Source organism: Meriones unguiculatus, chromosome 6 (assembly GCF_030254825.1).
Source record: "Meriones unguiculatus strain TT.TT164.6M chromosome 6, Bangor_MerUng_6.1, whole genome shotgun sequence".
Lineage (NCBI taxonomy): Eukaryota > Metazoa > Chordata > Mammalia > Rodentia > Muridae > Meriones > Meriones unguiculatus.
The window spans coordinates 29,237,088-29,245,718 of record NC_083354.1 but is presented as its reverse complement, the minus strand read 5'-3'; the positions used below and the strand labels follow the sequence as shown (position 1 = coordinate 29,245,718).

Below are 8,631 nucleotides of genomic sequence, written 5' to 3'. Positions count from 1 at the left end.
TATAAATTGTCTGATGCTCTGAGTAAAATTGGCCAGTAAATGAGACTTTAGTCTACCTTATTTATTGGTTCTCTTCTTCCAGGTTCACTGCCTCTAGAGAGGTGAAAGTTATGAAATGACAAATAATTATCACAATCAAGTTTAAAATACCCAGAAATTCAGGGTATAAGATTAAAACCTGAAGAGATTATACCCTGAACAGAGTGGATTTCCAGAAAAGTTATAAAGCTATCATAACATATGTAACTCCCCAGAGCCTCTAGAACAAAAGCATCTCTAAGCCCATATTTTCCCTTGTGTTGTCAAATGAGAGATGGCATAAGCTAGCATGGCCACACCAAGGCTGGTGAACACACAAAAGCCCTGCAAAGACCAGAGCATCTCCTGGAAAGAGGCAGCTGCATCCTGTGGTGAAGTTGACTCGTGCTTCATCATGTGTGGGACTAATTCAATACTAAAACTGTTTCTAACCTCCATCAAATACTCCTTCCATGCTGTGCTTTTTACATAGATCAGTGTTCTTTCCCCAGCCCCTCCCTTCCGGTTGACCTTGGAAATGGAGGGTTTCTGTATGAATGTGACTGAAGCTCTAATCTTTAAACATGACTATGTAAGGACTGCCAAGGTACTGTTCATCATAGCTCAATGTAGGCATGCAGGCTTTCAAACAGTTACCAGCCTGGCCATTCTTGTATATGCAATAGTTATTAAACAGTTTGATTTTGATTTAAGTCTAAAGTAAGGACTAGTTATGTAACCCAGGGTGAATTCAACCTCTTGATCTCCCTGCCTCAGTCTCCTAAATGCTGGGATTATCCCATAGTCAGTTAAAGTAAAATGTATTCAAATATTGGGTTTGTAGAACTGTCGGTAGCCTTTAGCTGCATCCTTTACTTCTGAATGACAGGAGAGAATGGCACTATCCATTTCCAGTGAATGATCAAGCATTTGCACTGAGGGTGTCTTTCTTTCATAGCATTCATCACTTTCATGTCCTCTTCATCCAGGAGCCAGCTGAGCATCCTGAGCCTGGTGAGTCTGGGCAGTCTCATCACACACTGACTCAGCGCCTTGACAGTGGTGGCCTGCACTTGGATTCGTTCTGGGATATGCCTGGAAATGTTCAGCTCTTGCAAGTTTGGCAGGTTGTTGAGGGCTTGAAAGAAGTGTCTATATCCTTCCTCTGTAATTTTGTGATTCATTGAAAGGTCTAAGTTCTCAAGGTTTTGGAAGCCTCTGCTAGTTGCTCCCTTGGCTGGAAAGATAGCAGACAAAATGCTATGAAGACACAATGCTATGTAAGAAGACACAATGCTATGAAGACTTGAGTAAAGCTTACAAAGTTATTTGTAACTAACCTCACACCTACCACCAATGAAAATTGCTAATCATATTTTTTTCCAAGACCAGGTCCCACTACACAGCCCTGCGTGTCCTAGAACTCACTTATTTAGCTGAGACCGGTCTAGAACTCACATCTGCCTTCTTCTGCCTTTTGACAGCTGGGATTAAAGGAAATACCACAATGTTTGGCTTTAAATGTGTTTTAAAGATATTTCTTTGAAAGCCCTGAACAGCTGCCAAGTTGATAGGGAACCACCTGGCCAAACTGCAAGGAAGAAGAAGAAACCAGAAGTCAAGAACAGAGCATTTTAGCTGTCTGGGCAATGAGGACTTCTGTTCTGGTTTCAAAGGATGACATACACCAAGGCGGGGCACATAGGAAGAGGTTATAGTACAAGGGACTGAGAAATTGTGGCAACAGTGCCTCCCCTTTTGCAGAGAAGGGTAGGTGCTATTCCAAAAAGCTTATCTTTTCCCTGTGTGCCCAAATGACTTCCTGGTTCCTTAGAGCTCTGGAGGAAATTGGGGTGGGCCAGAGTAAGTTCTCAACCCAAGTCTATGACTGGAAGTGGGGTTTTTGCTAGCAGTATTTTTTGCTTCAGTTTTAATTGTCACAACCGTGTCCCCTAATTTGGGCAAGTGTTAGGTTTGATTTCACCAAGAATCATGCTATAGCTTGACTTTAAAGACAGAAGCCCTCATGTGTCAGCTGTGCCCTAAGTAGGGCTGTTCAGTGATAGTTGGGATATTTCTCATTGCTTTGAATGATGGACTTTTCTCAAGAGGGAGAAGGTCAGAGGTTATTGCTTAAAAATTTAAGATTCTGGGTCTGAGACCTAATGTAAGAGAAAGGAGTGAGGCAAAATATTGATTTATAATAAACAGAGATGAATGAGGCTATACAAAGCTGGGCCCAGCAGCAAATGCCTGTATTCCCCATGCTCTGGAAGGCAGGGGCAGGCAGATCACTGTGAGTTCGAGACCAGCCTGGTCTACAAAGCGAGTCCAGGAGAGCCAAGGCTACACAGAGAAACCCTGTGTTGGAAAACACAAAAAACAATACAAAACAAAACAAAACAAGCAAACAAAAAAACAGAGAAAGAAAGAAGCCATCCAAGCTAATGTTACCCAGATTTCCTCTGAAGGGGAGAGAAATGAAACTCTTAAGAAAATCATAAATTACTACCCTCCCTCCTTGTTTTTGAGACAAAGTCTTATGTGTACATGTAATATACACACTGTATAGGTGGGCATGATGCCTGCGAAAGCCAGAAGAAGGCATCGGTTGTCTTTATCATATTACATCATTTCCCTTGAGGCAGAGGTTTGTCCCTATACCTGAGCCTTGCATTTACTCAACTAGGCTAAAAGCCAGCAGTCTCCAGAGTCCTAAATCTGGTTCTCATGGTTATAGAGCAATCACTCTTAATCTCGGAGCTATTTCTCCAGCCCCAACCTGATGTCTTAATTCTCCTCCTCAGCCTGTGAGTGCTGCAATTCTAAGGCTGTACTACCACCATGCCTGGCTAAATTACCTTTATTTTATTCTATTCTATTTATTCATTTTTTAGACAGGCTCTTACTATGTGGCTCTGGCTGGCCTGGAACTCACAGAGCAGACCAGGCTGGTCTTCATTTTACAGAGAGTGATCTGCCTTCCTTATGCCTTCGGGGAGAGCTGGGATTTTAGGCACATGCCAACACACCTGGTTAAATCACCACTTTAAATATTGTTTGTAGAGTAACAGTACTGAGAAGTGATAAGATGAAACCCAGTGTTTGCAACGAACCCATGATGCCCACTCTAGGAAAACCTTTCCTGTCCTGTCTGCTCTCTTTTTTAGGAGCTAACTCCTGCCTCTTGCTCCAGACACTTCTGTGCTTATTGTTAAAAGTTCTTCAAATGGACCCGGCTCTAGGACACAAGTAATTTTATTATTCAAAATGCCAAACTCTTGTCCGGCTCTATAGTGCAGACTTCCTATACATATTGTAATCACTCAAGCAATAAGTAGAGTATACTGCCAGGTTTGTGAAGCACCAAGTGTCATAAAGAAGACTCGACTAGATTGTGGTGCAGTGGCAGAGCACTGGCCCAGGACGCATGAGTGACGCACTGGGTTCAATCCCCAACACAGACTGAATAGCTTCTATAGCTCCCAAAGGACGCTGATGACCTTCCCAGTTTAACCAGGATGAACCTAAATCTGCAAAAAGGCATGAGAAGCAGCAGCATGACAGATGAAACGAGGAAGTAGGTTGGACAGTTTACACACACTTTTTGTATACACTTGCAGCAGGCAGCTCCAGTGATGTTAGTGGCTTTTACACTCACCAATTTCCAGCACACTGTCGTCATCCAAGTTGTCATGAAAGGCAAGAACTCGGAGACGCTGAAGCTGCAGACACTGCTGGACAATCAGTCTGGCCACTTGGTGAATCCCGTCCCCAGTGGGAAGAAGCAGTTCCTCCAAGTTCCTGAGAGAACCCAGGGCCAGTGCTGTGGGAGACACAGCAAGTCATCCTCCATTACTATTCCACCATGAGCAGCTGTGACCCAGGTATTCTGTACTCTAGGAGACCCCACCGCTAATAGGTCCTACGCATCATGGTCTTCTCCAAGATCAAGAGAAGGGGTCAGCACACAGCTGCTCCCTGCTGCTCTCTGCATCTTCCCCAACCTGTCTCTTCACCCAAGTCCAGGCTGTCTCCTCATTTCCACTTTCTCTCCTGCAGCCAAGCTTCCTCTGGCATCAGGTCACTCACTCTTCTGATTCGATCCCCTTTTTATCATCCCTCCTCCTGCCATCACTCCAGTGATTTCACACCGAGGAGACCCACACTAAACACTAAAAGCATGGTACACTACTGTGAAAGCCTTCCTTTCCAAGTTCACTCTTACTTAGCAGGATAATCTGTAGATCACATGATCATTAAGTCTACTCCTGAGGACCCACAGAAACTATTTTGAAAACTTTCTGGCATGGACCAATATTCCAGATTCATCTTTGGCTTTTCCTGTTCCGGTTCTTGAATGAACGATGTATCCACAGACTCTGATTCTTTAAGGAAAGAGTACTTAGAAAGCAACTCCAGAGATTTGGGCAATCGACACAATGACACAGTGCTTGCTTAGCATGCTTGGGACCCTGGGTTCCATACCTGTGCCACCAACATGCACACACATCCACAGGCACAAACATGCCAAATAACTGAGCCTTCTTTTCACTCCATCGTTTCTGTAAAATCACAGCAAGATGGGTAGCTAGCAGCTCTGCTGGGCCACCTATGAAACCTCAGGAAGTTTCTTGTCATATCTGCTTAAACCAGCAAAGCTGGGTGTAAAAAATATGCCCTGATGGTAGTTTCATTAGTATGCACAGGGTGTGAGCCTCATTTAGTTGGGTTAAATGATTTATTTTGGCTTTTAAAAGACAAAGTCTCACCCTATAGCTCAGGCTGGCCTGGAACTCATAATCTCCTGTCTCATCCTCCCAGGAGCTGTGATCAGGGGCACTTAGAACCACTCCCACGTTCTAAGTGGTCTTTCTCAAAGTGGTTATTTAAGATCTACCCAAGAACTATCCTAGCTCTGTGACCAGAAAACAAAACTGTTTAAAATGGAAAAGAAATGAGCACACCCCACAGTAGAAAAGCTAGCCCCGGACACTAATAATGATACTCTGCTATGCTTTCAGTTAGGAGCCCAACTTGATGGTCCTCTGGAAGGATTCAGCCAACAGCAGATCAAGACAGATGCTGGGACTTGCAGCCAAGCATGGGCGGAACTCTAGGGGTCTTGAGGAAATATTGGGGGAAAGATGGAAGGACCTGGAGGGAACAGGAACCTCATAGGAAGACCAACAGAGATAACTAACCCAGTCACATGGGGGTTTTCAGAGATTGAGACATCAACTAAGGAGCATGCATGGTGTGGACCTAGGGCCCTGCACACTTGCAGCCAGTGGGCGGCTTGGTCTTCACGTGGGTCACCTGGTGAATGGAGGGGGTGCTCTTTTTAATATAGACTCTATTGCCTGCTTTTGGATCACTTCCCCCTGGTAGGGCTGCCTTGCCTGGCCTCCGGGGATGAAGATAAGAGCAGACCTGATGTGACTTAATGTGCTGGGGAAGGTTAATACAGGAGGGAGGGGGGCTCCCCTTTTCCTGGGGGAAGGAAAAGGGGAAGGGGAAAGGAGGGGAAAGAGAGGACTGGGAGGTGGGGAGGGAGGGTGACCCTCAGAATGTAAAGTAAATAAACTAATATGAAATTAAAAAAAGAAAAAGAAAAGAAATGAGCAGCTGAACACTGGAAAAGTACTTTCTGGAAAAGACAGTCGCTGTGACAGTCCTAAGAGATACCTGTATGTAGACACCTAGATGTCTATATATGTATATAGATCCTTGTGTGTTTACGGAATAACAAACTATGAGTTTGCACACATATTTCCAATTTGTGGTTCTTTCTTTTTGACATTTGAAAAACAACTTAAATTACATTTGGCAGCGGCCAAGCCTCTTCTGGGAATGGTGCGTGAGTGTGATGCTGGCGGCTCTCCTTATTACAAGGCCTGAGGACTTGGGTCTCCACATGACAAGGACCTGTGAGGATATTAGTGCAGAATCTCCTGGCCTTTTCCGAGGGAATGCTTGGTTCACTTTTGCCTTGCATTTGCAAGGCTCAGATCAGGCTGTGATTGATTCTGGTTTGTCTCTGAGGATTGTGGGAGTTTGTTAATGATCATGTGGTTGAGCCAACGTGAGGGCCTGGTCTAGGTACATCAGCTATTGTCTGGATGTTCTCTCCACATAGAAACTTGGTTCTGACAACAATTTGCCCACCAACCTGTTCCAAACAATAGCTATGTGATTATCAAAAAGTTAGGAAGGTCTTGATGGATCTCTAGTTCCAAGACGAAATAGGAACACTCAGAGGCAGGCCAAGCAAGGGTGAGAAATTGATTCAGGTTGCTAATTTGCAGAGAGCCCTGGGCATTAAAGGAATTAAATATCCTGATTAGGGTATGAGAAGATGCCAGTTGCCAATAATTAAATCAGAATTTCCTGTGTTGTAATCTATCATCTCTTTATACTGCAACCACAATTGCTGCCAACCATGGTCACTTGGTTAAGTACCAGTGTGTTGGGTTAGATAGTAACTGCTTGCTGAAGCTGTTTCCTCTTTCTTGACACAGTTCATGGGTTGGCAGGAAACTGTGGAGATTGAGGAGGAGAAGGAAGGAAAAAGTACAGTGTGCACATTATTGCTATACATAGGAAGGTCTTAAAACAGACTGTGCATGAGAAAATGAATATAAAACCTTTTCAGCTGTTAAAAAATGGATGTATAAGTAAGGGTGGCCTGAGCTGTCTCAGTGTCAGAGTGTGTGAACTGCATCCCTTGATGCAAGTCTTCATTCACCGACTGCACACTTCCTCCTTCAGGTTCTGAACCCGCTGGCGCTGCACTCCAGCATGTACCTATATGTATTTTGTGTGTGTGTGTACATACTTGAGAGTGCATATGTGCATGTACTTTGGCATACATGTAGCATAATATGGGTTTAGGGGTTTAGAGATCAGAGGACAGCTTTTGGAAGTAGGCTCTTTTCCTTTCCATCATTTGGGCCCCAGAGATCCAACTCAGGTCATCAGCCTTGGTGCCAGGCCTTTTACTTGCTGAGCCAACTCCAGCCTTTTTCCTGAAAAAGCTATAATTTTGGCTGACCTCTGTGAGGGAAATCCTGAAATTCACTTTGTGACTGTGTGTATGTGTGTGCACTCATCTTTAAAAAAGGAAATATAATCCACTCCATTAAGGCTTCATTAACAAGCTGGGCACAGGAATTCAAAGCGTTGCTTCCTTAGACTGACCAGCATTCTGCTTTAATACTTGTAATTTTCTTTTCCAGCAGTGGGGAAACTTGATGCTCGCAGTGTGAGTTTTACACAGTCAACCTGAGACAGTAGCCTTGAGAGTGCCTGATGTTGTCCCTGCTGCTTTACCAGCACCTCCAAGGCCAAAGCAAACACACGAGGCAGCTGCCTCTGCAGAAGGGAAGAGGAAGGGGGGGGGGGGTCACCTCTCCTACAAAAGTCTGGGAAGCACTGTGAAGACAGAGCTCTCCACCCCGTATTGCCATTGCCTCCATTTTCCCCATTAGTGCTTCCCATGAAACCATATTATTTTTCTAAACTTTCTTTTGTTTGTTTGTTTTTCAAGACAGGGCTTCCCTATGTAGCCCTGGCTGTCCAGGAACTCACTCTGTAGAATACTTGGCCTCTAACTCAGAAATCCACGTGCCTCTCCCTCCCAAGTGGTGGAATTAAAGGGATGCATCACCACCACCTGGCCTTCTAACATTTTTTTAACTAAAAAAAAAAAGTATATAAATTGTCTATACTCATCATTGTGCTCAGTATGGTTTATCACAGATTAGTTTTCTTAACATAAATAGAAGTTTTTGTGTAGATTCTGAAACCTTTGAAACAGAACAGGTAGAGCACATCTAGAATGGGTGTCCAACAATAGAGGTACACAGTGCCACCATGACCAACTTCTATCCTAAGGTGTCAGTGAGTCTGAGAGTATTGTATTTAATGAGTTTAAGCATGAGGATGCATGAGAGCAATAGTATCTGGCGGTGAGACTGAGTATCACCATGGTGTCCTCCAAAGGACCAACATGGCTGGAGCATGACCTATAAGCACATTCCACAAACCACAGGTTCAATTTTTTTTTAAAGTGTCTGAGCTAAACATATCCAGACATTTCCCCCTCTTCCTTACTTTAAGAACAACACACTCTGAAAGGCTCTGCCCTGCAGACTATCAAAGCAGATGCTGAGACTTATGGCCAAACTTTGGGCAGAGTGCATGGAATCTTATGAAAGAAGTGGGAAAGAGTAAAATCTGGAGAGGACAGGAACTCCACAAGGAGAGCAACAGAACCAGAAAATCTGAACACAGATTTTCAAGTACCATGCATGGAGATAACCTAGAACCCCTGCAGAGATGTAGCCCATGGCAGTTCAGTGTCCAAGTGGGTTCCATAGTAATGGGAACAGGGACTGCTTCTGACATGAACTGATTGGCCTGATCTTTGATCACCTCCCCCTGAGTGGGAAGCAGCCTTACCAGGCCACAGAGGAAGACAATGCAGCCAGTCCTGATGAGACCTAACAGACTAGGATCAGAAGGAAGAAAAAGAAACCCTCCCCTACCAGTGAACTTGGGGAGGGGCATGCTTGGAGAAGGGGAAGTAAGGGAGAAATTTGGAGGGGAGGA

The 8,631-nt window shown here is 44.3% G+C and overlaps 1 pseudogene; it reads right to left on the bottom strand.

Moving 5' to 3' along the window:
- Window positions 1-890: 890 nt before the first annotated feature.
- LOC132654907 (baculoviral IAP repeat-containing protein 1b-like) overlaps window positions 891-8,631 on the bottom strand; it is a 36,321-nt pseudogene continuing 28,580 nt past the window's right edge.